Here is a 12,455-nt window from a genome sequence, read left to right as displayed (position 1 = left end):
GATTTTTCTGAGGTTTGAAGTAGGCTGTTGAGTTAGGAATTTCTCATCCTTTATTTTATGGTTCATCTTCTTCTGCTTTTTTGCTTTCTCAGGCACTGTGAATTTTCCCATTTACTTCAACTGCTGTCTCAGTTTTTCTTTTCCCATTTCTTTCACATTATTGTCAGATGAAAAATAATTCTGGGCGAGAAGTATGCCTATCTAATGTGTTGAAGGAGCAGTCCTAATTGCATGTGGCAGTGTAGCACAGGGTAAGGTAATCACTAGAGGCAAGTCTTCTGTATTGTTGATGCATACATGATCCTAAATCTGCAAATGCTTGTAATAATAAAGGAAGTGAACTTCAATCAGAACTGGTATTTTTCTGCTTTTGATCTGGAAGATGATTGACTAATGTGTCAGTCACCCCTGCAAGCTCCACCTCTTGTGGATCTCAAGTCTAAGAGAAATCTAGGGACTCTCTTACTGTAAGCATATTTCATTAATCCTAGGTCAGTATGCCAAATTATTTAAACCTTTGAATAGTCTAGCTGTGTGGTTAGTCTAAAATGTGCAGTCACTTCAGCATCTCCCCAAAACCCAAAGTGCTGAACTGGCAGATAAAACTAACATTAGATTCCATAGATGTAACAGGATACTGGTTTGCACAGAGGAATTTTGTCAGTTTAGAATCATACCAACCACAAAATTGCATTAAACCAATTGTGTTTTACAGAGAGCAGACTTACTGCACATGCTGTGTTGTTGGTTGAACTGTGTGGCCACTCTAAAATCAGTCAGTTTTATTTTGATTCAGCTGCAAAGTGTTCCTGTTTGGCTCAAGGGCATGTGACTCAGTGGCTTCATCTAAGGAGCTATAGCTTGTCGGTTGTGCTGCAGTAACTGGCCTCAGGCACCTCTTACCCTGTCAAGAAAGCAGAAAYATGCATATAGATCTTGAATATATATCTTGAATTACCATCCTGGCAACAGGCTAGAAATGTTCACAATTAGAGCAGCTCAGTCAATACTTCTTAGTWACATCCTAGAATGGGCAAATGTGAATGATTTTGGTTGAAGAACTGAAGGTAGCAATTATGCTGGGGGGGCAGGGAAGTGGGAAGACTGATAATGCACAGCTGAAGAATTAGGGATGTAGGAATATTGTATTATGTCACATTAAACTCARTCAGAGCAGCCCCTGTGTCTGCAGCCCCTCCTTAGTTGATTATCAGTGGTCATGTTGTCACTGACCATGGCTCAGCTCAAGTTGGACATGGGAACACCTGCCAGATTACACCCAAGAGATACCCTGGGAGAAAAGAACTGACTATGCCTAAGGCAAGTAGAAGTAGTCTGAGATTGCTTTTTCAGTTAATGCCTTTAAACATCTCCTTTTTAAAGGCAATTAAGGGCTGGACCTGGTCAACATTTAGATAACAACTGCTTCTTGGAGATAAAACAGTGTGATTCTAGTATCAGACTTTTGTTTGTCTCTGTGTGTTTGTCTAGTGCATACACAGAGACTATGTGTGTGTCCAGACAGTTTAAATTGTGATCAAAATCCACCCCCAAAATGCCATAAAATGCCTTGCTCTACATGAAAAAAAAAATGCTTCAAACTTCACTTTCATCATATACAGGCACCCCATTCAATGGTCGTATTTCCTAATCTATTCATGTGTTAATGCTATGAAAGTKGATTTAGAAGCCAGGTTTATGTAAATAAGGCTGGGTCGAGGGATTTTGGCCCTTACTATTTGCTGAAGACTCAGCATGCTGTCAGCATCTGGTTGCAATACAGAAAACAGTTTAACACGAGTAATAAGGGATGTAGAAGGATGTTTTCATGWGCTTTTACTGGGAATATGCATTCAACCAGTGGCTCGAAATGGTTAAGGAAGCTGTCAGTGTATTAAAGTAGCAAAAAGACCTCTTTCTTGCTCCTTGCTGGGAATAGTGTTAACTGACTGACCACTATCAGGGTGTCATTTGGTGTAAGGAGCAGCTGAAAGAATAATAAGATGTATGGTATAGATGCAGGTTTACTGTTGTTGGGGCCTTAAGCCAAAGCGCCTGCTTAAGAGCTGTGTGCAGTACTTGCCTAGCTATACCTGCTCTTGAGTATGAAAAGTTGCAGGTCTGTTCTGTTTATCACTGGATCTCTTGTACGTAACAATAAATCAATAGAAATCTCTGTCTTTGTGCTGATTTGGTAGCTTGTCTTCTCCCTGCCTCTTCATTTGTSACGCTAACTCCAGTCATTGTGTTAATTGCTGTGATTGACCTTGAATAATTCTGGAAAGGAAATCTAAAGCTGCCTGGTTTCTGTTTCCCTTTGTCCAGTAGATTGTTGGCTCTGAGTCTGCTGAAGAGTGTGTGCTCAGCTCCTAGCTCCTGTGTGTGATATGTGATAGCTTCTCAATCCCAGTTTCCAAATCTTGGTAACGATTTGTTGCTTTCCTGAGCATTTGGGGGCTAATCCTTACCTCATATCCAAGACTAGGTAGTTTGTACAAGGATCAGGAGTGCTGAGAAATGAGTTTGGGTCATAGCTGTTAAGTATCACAGCTTTTACAGGTAGATTTTTTGAGCTGATTTACCTTAAAATCTTAGCCTGATAAAGATCAGTTGGGCACTGGTAATACTTTTTCAGAAGTTTATTTGCCTATGAGAAGATGAGAAAATAGGAAGTTTCCTTTCAATGCCATTTTGCCCATCCAAATCTCAGTAACAAGATTTAATAAGTTATTGTCTTAAACTGTGGTGCATTGTTGTTATTAAACAACTGTCATGTTTCATGTCTGAATTGGTTCTGCACACGAATGATGGATGAAGCATTGCATTTTTATGTACTGCATTTCAGTCATGGGTTGTAAATTCTGTGCAATCCTTTGGAGACAAAAAGCTCTAGGTAATGATAAGGTATGAATCATTTTATATAATATCTAGCTACAGCTGTTACTAGATATTCATCTCACATCACGACGTGGATGTTTAGAGGACAGGCTTAAATAAAACAAAATCAAAAAGCAGTCTGCCTATTTTAGGAGTTTGCATCACTTAATGTGTTCTGCAAAGACCTAAAATAGGCAAATTGCTGTTAAAATTATTTTTCCTACCATAGCTAATATGTTTTGGATTCATGCTACTCATTGTAATTTTATTTCCAAGTAAAACTGAGAAATAAATTACCCTTTTCCTTCTCAGAGTGAATCAGTGGATTGAGAAAGATGGTGAGTATCCAGTTATCTGAAGAATGGTGTTTAAAACAATTTACCGAAAATAGAGTGTCTGAGGAATATTGTAATGTGTTGACTATTGATATATTTCCTGTGTTATGCACCAATTCACTATTTATTTTATTTGGTGGACAAAAAACTGTCATATTCCCAACAAATCGTCTCTTCAGCATTCTTGTTTTCAGATTCCAGTTTCTCAGTATATGTTTACATATGTATTCGTTTTTTTCAAAACATCTATAAAGTTTCAGTGCTCACATTCAGAGCACATAAAATTATACTATCTTCTAAGCATTTCTGTACCTTATCAAACTACTATTATTTACTGTTTTAACCTTGTTTTGAGCAAGCAAAACAACAGCATTACAGGCTCAGAAAGAACTTAACAGGCAGTATTAAAATATAATATGGAAAATGGCAGAGGGAAAGGAGCTTTCCTGCAGTTCTCATCACTAAAGCTAAAATGCAAACCTAGGAGGAAAACTGGAGCTCAGAAACCCCTTTCCAGCAGTCTAGGATATTTTGTGATCCCTGTACCATCTTCTCTGGGATCTCTGGCAAGCCTGGAAGCATCAGCGCCATCCCTCGGGGCAATGGCTTTTATTTTCAGGAAATATGTTTAAAATATTTTTTTTTTCCTCTTCTTATAGCCTCCAAATTAACATCAAAGATCTGTTATGCTTGGTACTGTGTATCTTAAAAAGCATTATAATGATGCTAGGAAAGGTCTTATTTTGGAAAACTTTGGAAAATACAAATCACAACCTGGATAAGTGAGAATCACTAAAGCTTGGGAGAAAGAGGGTTCTCTACCTCTGAGGGAAGGTAGAGGGTCTGCCTCTGAAAGAGGCAGACAATCTGTGCACAGATAAATTAACTACACAAAATCACAGGGTAAGGGGAAGAATCATGGAAGCATTAAACTTGGATGCGGAGAAGAGAGATATTTGTGAGAGTATTTCCATTTTCATACGCTATTTCTGCACCAAATGCTCCCTCATTCTTTGAACTCAAATCTATTTTAAGTTGGTCTGTCCGCTCTGATTTTATTAGAGCTGTGTAAATATTAGTAAATATATAAATATTAGTACCATTTTTCACTCTGAGTTGCATGAGGCATTTCCTTTGATTCTCAAAGAAAATTTTCCGTTCTACTCTGCCATTATCAGGCAAAACAAAGCAGTGGAAATGAGGACTAAATTGAAGTGCAGACTTGAATTTCAGACATTCTTCAATGATAAGCAAGCTCTCTTTCCCTGTTCCTTGTGTCATATGAATTCAATCAGTCCTAACAGGAGAGGGCAAGACCTACTGATGTGGGAATTCACTACAGCCCTGCGATCAGGCACATCCTGATGTAAGAGAGGTGTGCTCTGTCCTTTGTCATTGAGCGGGGAACTGAGCCTGCTCTTCTAACCTGCTTTACTCCTTTAATCCTAACAGCGTGAAAAAGAAGGTCGTGAGTTTCTCTGTTTTGTGGCTGTATATTCCCTTGAAGTTTTTAGCTCAAGCATTTTATCGAATTTGGCTGAAATCGATGGATATTTTATTTTTTGTAACATTTTTGTTTTCACTCTTGTCCTGCAATTCAGCTCTAACTAGAGAATCCCCCCTAAACACTCCCAGTATGAGTTGGCCAAACTCTAAGGCAAGTGCTTAGAGGTTTGCTACAGTGGGAGCTYGGCTAGAGCCAGGCTTCAGAGATGTTCCATGAGATCTCCTGTTCATCCAGGGATCCAGTATTTACAAAAAAAAACCTTACACTACCTTCCCTTAGAGGCAAAGAGTCTGTAAAAGGCTAAGGGCATGAACATGAGGGAAAGTGGTTCTTCCCAAAGTAAAGAATAATGTTAGCCTCAAGTGTCATAAGAGCAAAAGCTTCTTATTACTCATTGTGGCAGACTTCGGTGTGAAAAGGTGACCAACAAATCCAATCTTGATAACTGTTTAAGGCAAATCAGTTTATTTAACACTTATGATTTAGGCTACATCTTGACATTCTTCAATTGAATTTTGATGGGATTAGCTGTAAAGGGACAAAGTTGCATTTATTTGATATTAGTTATAAAGAAGACAAAGAACTTTCTGAAATCTGTTTAGACTGTCGTTTTTAAACTTATTTATATAAAATTGTCGTTTTTAAACTTATTTATATAAAATGGATTTATTTGCTTTTTATTAGCAAAGTTAGGCATGATTCTGACTTCAATGCTGCTACAAGAAGCATGAAACCATTTCATCACTTCTGTTTATTAAAGCGACATCTGAAGATTGTAAATATGCACTCACTTCATTTTTATTTAACATTTTTAAGGAATGTCGTTATTTGTTTTCCTGTGCCTGGGAATACTAGTATTCCTGCTGCTGCTGCTGTTATAGTGTTACAGAGGCTAACCTCTGTTAAAGGTCAAAAATACCTTCCCACTTTGTCTTTAGAAGCAGAGACTATAAATGGGTGAAATCAGACAGGCCTGCTCTCCAAAGGCAGAGCTTTCTTTCACTAGGCTGTGCTGCCTGCATTTATTTTTTTTCTTTTCTCCTCACATTTTGTGCATCTGGTGAGTCAGGCATCCTGTAAACAGCCCAGAGATGCTGCATTGGGTATCTAGAATCTGAATTAATACTGAGAAAGTGACTGGCTGGGCAGGTGCCCAGTGATATCTCATCAGCATTCAGGAGCCATGCCAAAACATAAAGAGGAAGAAAAAACACCCATCATCTGAGCAGAGTGCAAGGGGGAATCTRGAGAGGACAGGTCTGCAGTCGAGCTGGAGACTTCCTCCCACTCAGGTTTTGGACCCCAGGCTCCTGTGAGCTGAGGCTGCAGGCACACACCAGCTTCGCTGGCTACGCGAGCAAGGAGCAGCCCCTGCACCCCTTGCACTGCTCCTGCAGCTTGCTTATTGGTGATAAGCCAGCACTGCATGGCTTAACAGAAAGACTAGCAGTAAGGGTTTTAAGTGGCATTTGCTTCAGTAATCAAAGAAACAGCTAAGGCAGAGCGTAACATCAGCCATGCCTGCGTGGCTCTCTGCTCTCCAACAGGGCAAAACTCTGAGGACATTGAGCATTAAGGTTAATTTATGGAGTTTGGCAACATAGCCGCATTTTGTTAAGTTCAGGCTGTAAGTGATGAAGTCAGCGAGAAAGGTAGATTTTAGGTTTATAAAATCTAATTGTTTCATGGGCAGATACYGTACAACCATTAAGAGAAACCTGCCAAAAGATGCCCAGGGGCCAGCCCAGCCCCTACATTTTTTCACTTCCCTTCCTCCTTACATCCTGGGAGAGGAGCTAGTGCACTGCACAGGGTAGCCCCTGTGCCCCACACCTCTGGGGCTCACCAGCTCCAGGTACCACCACTTTCGTGTAGAAATCCAGGAGTGACATGAGGAGTCTAGGCTGCAATTGCTTATCCTGCATTTTGGACCTTATACAAAATCCCCACAGACCTGTCTTTTTCCTTCCCAATCACTATTTCATTGCCTCAACCTGCTGTTTGGCAAGGGTCTCCGTGGAGCTAGATGCCTCTAGCTATGTCTAGGACCTGGCTGTAGAAGGAGCAAATTGGCCACCCAGTTTCAGCTGCTTAGAAACCCATTTGCCGAGTGTTTACACTTAAACTGTCCTGTTTATCTAAATAACTGGTTTCAGGGGACTGAATTTAAAAAGGAACAAATATGAAATATTTCCTCTGTTTAAAAACAAAAAGAAAACACAGTGTGTGCTCAAGTGCCCTGCTGAATGCTGCTCCGTCACCTGCCTTGAAATGGCTCTCTGAAATGGGAAATATCAAGCTCAAAAGTGAACAGAATCCATAGTGGCTTAAAGATGTGTGCCAGAGCAGAGCTGCACCGTAATAGGTACTGTGGTTGAAACCTTTTAGARAAGAACCTGACAGGGTAAACTTTGATTTGCTCAATTCTCTTCAGCTATATTTACACTAATATTTCAAGACCTGCTTTTTAAACCTTCTGATTTTATAGCTTTGAGAGGGATAATATTTAAATCAAATCAGTGTGGCAAGGAGGAGTTATGAAACCTGTTCATGTAATTCATTGCACTGTAAAGAAGTGTATGAGTATGTTTACTCATCTCATTCTCCAGTGCTAAACTCATGCTCTTTCAGAAGACTCTCTTACTTATTCCAATTTACGTGTCTTTGTAGTTTGCCTGTTATATTTGACTGCTTCAGATTTTAATTGCCTCTGAGTATGTAAAACACTGTATTTGCGGTCACAACTCAGTAGTTCTTATTATTCTTGCTGTTGATAAATGAAAAATTGTGTCTATTTCCTGTTTAAAAGTGGTTGTCTTCTCTTAAAAGAAGTTTGCCTTACAGCATAACACATTTTATTTTAGGAAGCTGCAAAAAACCTTGCTTGAGTAATGAATAGGGGTACAGTAAATTTCATCAGTGTTGATCACCTGCCTACACTGAAGACTATATATTGAAAGGTTTGATAGTAACGTAGCTAATTTACAAGTTGTGTCTTAAATGACTGTGGTAGCAGAACATAAGGATTACCAGTTTAGAAGGAATTATGGAAATAAATAGAGGTGGAGTGAGGATGTGTCATTTTCTTGGAAACGATTTTTCTCTTTTTTTGCAGAGGAGATGTCCCCATTCTTGGTAGACTCTTGAAGATGTGGCCCCATCCCAAGCCAGGTCCTCTTGGACCTGGCTCAGGTCCTCTTAGAAGTGAGAAGGAGGGAATAACATGGTAATATGGAGGTTACCAAAGAGGCAGKTTTTTTTCTGCAGATGTCTCATCTTCAGGGTTTTCCATTCTTCCAGGCTGCTCCAGTAGGATGACAGCTTGTCTGCAGCCTCCTCTGCCTTCATCCCTTCTTGGCGGTCTGCAAGAGAAATCTGAAATACAGTGCTATTTCTGATGGAGAGGAAGATGAGGTTYAGAAAACATTTTATGACCAGGAAGTGTTCTGGGTTGCCTGAGAATGATGAATGGTGTGGAGCTCTCTTTTGAGGTAGGTAGAACAATACTTGYGGCACCCAGTTGGTAACGCTGATAACTTTTACTGCAAACATTCCAAAGTTTGGGGATTCAGACAACCACCTTGCGATGTGGTAACAGCTTAGTAGTTTTCATGAATTTCCTCAAAACACCACTCATTCACACATATCCTTAGGAAGTGATTGACATGTTCCTTGACCTTGAAGTATCCTGCGAGCTGCAGCTTTACAGTGAAATATCACTAAATGCAACCACTGTGTCATTGATTTTTAAGAACAATGTCAGGTTCTTAGCCTTTTCCTTATATAAATCATTCACATAGTGGAGGTATATTGAATACCATATTATAAGGATAAAAAGAATGATGTMTATAGAGAATCAACTACATTTATTAATAACATTGACAAGTGCTGCTGCTGTAGGTAGTATAATCTCAGTCTTCCCATGAATGTTCATAGTAAGAAAATCAAAAATGATTTTGGGTAGCCAGTTCACTACTAGTCTAATATGCCTGGAAGAATTCATGAATACCTATTGACAGAGAGGTAATATGGCTATATAAGTTGKCTAGTCTTTTATATCACGTATATATACACATATATATCATGTAGGAACTGCAGAGGTGCAGTTCCTACACAGAGAGTCCCTAAGCGGGGGGGGAAGAACTCCAGTACTGCCATTACCCCTGGCTATGTAAATCATATGACATTCGGTCTCCTGGGGGTGCTGCACAAGGCTAATTGTTATTTAAACAAAATGAGACTACGAAAACATCAGAATTCTATTTTTGGTGTGGACTTTAATGAAGTAGGCCCAAAGTATCTAAAAATGTGTGCAGAAGCTATCCTTTCATGAGAAACAGGAATAACTACCTGCAGGCATCCCTGAATCTCTGGATTATTTATAGGCAGATTCTAATTTACAGGGACTTTTCACTGGAGCTGAATTAAAACCTTTAGGACAGCATTATTATAACTGAGCCAGTTAAATCTGAACATGCTCATCCAGCTAAGTAATGAGACTGGGAGCATTGCCCCATCACAGAATAAACACCGTTTTCCAACTTTTCAGAGTGTCCTACTTGCACGAAGACTTTATTTTGGCTGGAAAGAAGCATGTGGGATAAGGACTACATGGGATTTCACATGGACCATTTGATGTTCTTTGTTACTGTTGATTGATGTCCAAACTATCATCTGTTATATTGCATGTAGGGGCTCCTTTGTCTAAACAGACTTTTTTTCTTCTTCTTCTTCTTCTTGCAAGACTATTTTTATCTCCTTTCCTCTTTGATTATTTCATCATATTGATCCCTAACTTAATTTCAGGACATATTTATAGTAGCTACCCTGTATCATCTCTCAGTTGCTCCTTTTTTCTAGGGCAAAGACTATTTCTTTAGGGCTTTTTTATTTTTCTCCTACAAGAAGAAATATTTGAGGTTTTTCTCTGAGGTCTCTGCTTCAGATTTTGCTTCCAATCTTTTGTTACCCATTTGCAGGTAATAAGCTACTGGGCAATAATGGGAAGCTGCATGCAAATTAAACTATAGACTCATGTGGGTGACAGCCATCAGAGCTTGGCTCTGAGTTCATTAGTGCTCAATGAAACAGACCTATTCAGGAATCGGAGCTACTTTTAGGGATAAGCAACTGAAGCAAACAGCACTGGCATGAAAACAGGGTGACCCCTACATTGGTCATCAAAACTGGGTGTATGGGCTCTTTCAATATGAAAGTAAAAAGTAAACCCCAGTGGGCTGTTTCAGGGCTGTTGATCATTAGTCGATGACACTCTTTTCTCTAGCATTGTGTGTCAGCATATTCTCCTGTAAAGAAATAGTCCCTGGGACCATGTTCTGTCTCCGGTTAATAGATCTCCGTCTTTCAATAAAAGAATGGATGCTAGTACTCTTGTTGAAGATATGCTGAAGATATTGTTTGGAAACCTTTTGCTCCCACTTAACTGTTTTATTCTGTGTTGTTTTTCCCTGCCCTGATCAGAAGCAGATGAGAGTGGCTGCATTATTGTGAGCAGTGATAAACAAGCTGTAATTGCAGAATTATAGAGGCAGGAGTAGTTAGGGAAGAGATTTTGGTGATGTTCCTGTAARGGAAGTGGAGCACCTGCAGTAGGTGCAGTCTGTGCAAAGTTCATTCTCAGAGCACTTCTGCATTATTTATGGCTCTGTTGAACTTTTGGATAGAAGAGCAAAGTGCTCATTCTGACTTTGAAAATAGGTTTTCCTCTATATCTGAGCAAAAACAGCTATTAAGAACAAGAATTTTGCTTTATTCCTATTCCAGTTATGGAAAAGGGAGCACCGTGAGAAATGGCATGGAGATATTCACACAACTGTAGATGTTCTATTTAATATTTATGGTAAAATCTTTTTTGGGGGGGCTGATATATTCAAAAGTTTTAGGTTTTTATCTAATGCATTTTCTGCTTACTGCACTAATAATAATTCAATAATATGTATTATATTATTTCCCAGTGACATGGAGATAGTTATGGAATAACTCATCTGATTTTGTTTACATGTGGCCCATTCTTTTCCGCTGATTGTAGGGAGGCAGACCAGACTCTTCAGGCTAAAGTTAGCATTTCTAAATAACTTTCCTCAGTGGACATTCATGGGACATTCATGGATTCTATACTTCAAATCAGAGATTATGATTTTATTAATTTAGCTTTTGCTGTAATCTCTCTATCTTTGCCTCAGGTCCCACATCTCAGCTTGTCCTACATTTCTGGATTTCATTACTAGGATTCCTAAGTAAACCTGTTTTCCTCAGGTGGTTGATTTAATCATTGGAAATGGTTAAAATTCAACTGAACTTGACATTCTGAGTTAACTGCCCTAGTTGACACTACATTGAGCAGGGAGTTGGACTAGAAACCCCCAGAGGTCTCTTCATGCCTACCTTGTGCATGCAGTTATGTGGGGAAAAAATCACTGCAAATAAAACTAGCATCAGCAAAGCTTGCCCCAGATAGTCAGTGATACAGCATTTAACATGTGCAGGAGGAGGATTTGTGTGCTGGTATGGCACATGTAAGAGATGGTACTGAGATTCAGTTAACTTTCATAGCTCAGTGATTGCTTGCTCCTTGTCCTAAGTAGTCTCCCAAATTCTTGTAAAATCTTTATACCACATCACCTACGTCTTTTTCATTCCACTTGAGTGTATCTCTTATCTCCTTTGAGCACCAAAAGTAATTGTCTTGACCAAGACCGATTCATGTCCTAAGAAGTAGTTGCCTGCCCAATGACAAAAGCCATTTTCTGGGGACTGTTGCCAGATTTCTAAGCAGGGTCAGATGCATGTATTTATCTAATCTATCTTATTTCCATGATGCAAAAGATCCATTTTTCTCCTGTGTTGAGAYTCCTAGAAGCACATCCCTCTCCTTCTATTTTCAAATGAGGAATGTACTGATTATCTTCAGACTTTAGAAACAGTTCTAAATGGCAGGAGCAATTCCCTACCGTTCATTTCCTTCTGGTTTTCAAGATACTTTTTAAACCGGCCCTGATGCAATAGAAGATGATTTTTTTCTTGCCTGGACTCTCGGGAACTTCTTTCTGAATATGAACATGCATTCATGAATATRAAGCTGCAGCTCTGTAAAGATGATATAATTAAGACTCAACACCTTTCCCTCACGCTTGGGCAAATGACCATCATTTGGGGATTCCGTAAATTAGATGAAGCTGTTTTGGTGACAGTGTTTTATTTTGTTTTGGTTTTGTACAGTTTTTATTTTGGTAAGGTCCTTGTTTATTCCCCACCTCCATTTCCTTCCTGCAGCACCTGGGAATGCAATGCTGTGGGAGGTGGCAAGCCAGGATAGTTTGGAAATGGTGGCAAGGATAAGACCAGGAGGAGGAAGGGCATGGTTAGCATCTTCCCTGTGAATACACCAAGCAGCTTGYGTTTCACCAGCTCCTTACCCTGACCTCTTCCCTCATTCCCTGTAAAAGGCTGCAAATCTAATGTTCCTGCATTGCTGCTTTTGAGGCTGTGAAACTGCTGTTCATTAGGGAATTTTGTCTCATATGCTTCGTGTTTCTCTTTTTTTAATTTTTATTTATTCGATGGAAGCATAGATTTCTGTGTTTCACTGAATACAAGACACATAGGCATGTTTCTTTAGATGCAGTAAAAAAAAAAKCCTCTCGGAAGTTTTTCAGAATGAATAATTTCCTTTTTGTTTATTTATAGGTTACCCATAGGCATCCCATCAAAACTGA

The sequence above is a fragment of the Nothoprocta perdicaria genome, unplaced genomic scaffold, assembly GCF_003342845.1.
Source record: "Nothoprocta perdicaria isolate Ctin4 unplaced genomic scaffold, notPer1 scaffold_474, whole genome shotgun sequence".
Taxonomy (NCBI): Eukaryota; Metazoa; Chordata; class Aves; order Tinamiformes; family Tinamidae; genus Nothoprocta; species Nothoprocta perdicaria.
This window is presented reverse-complemented; position numbering follows the sequence as displayed.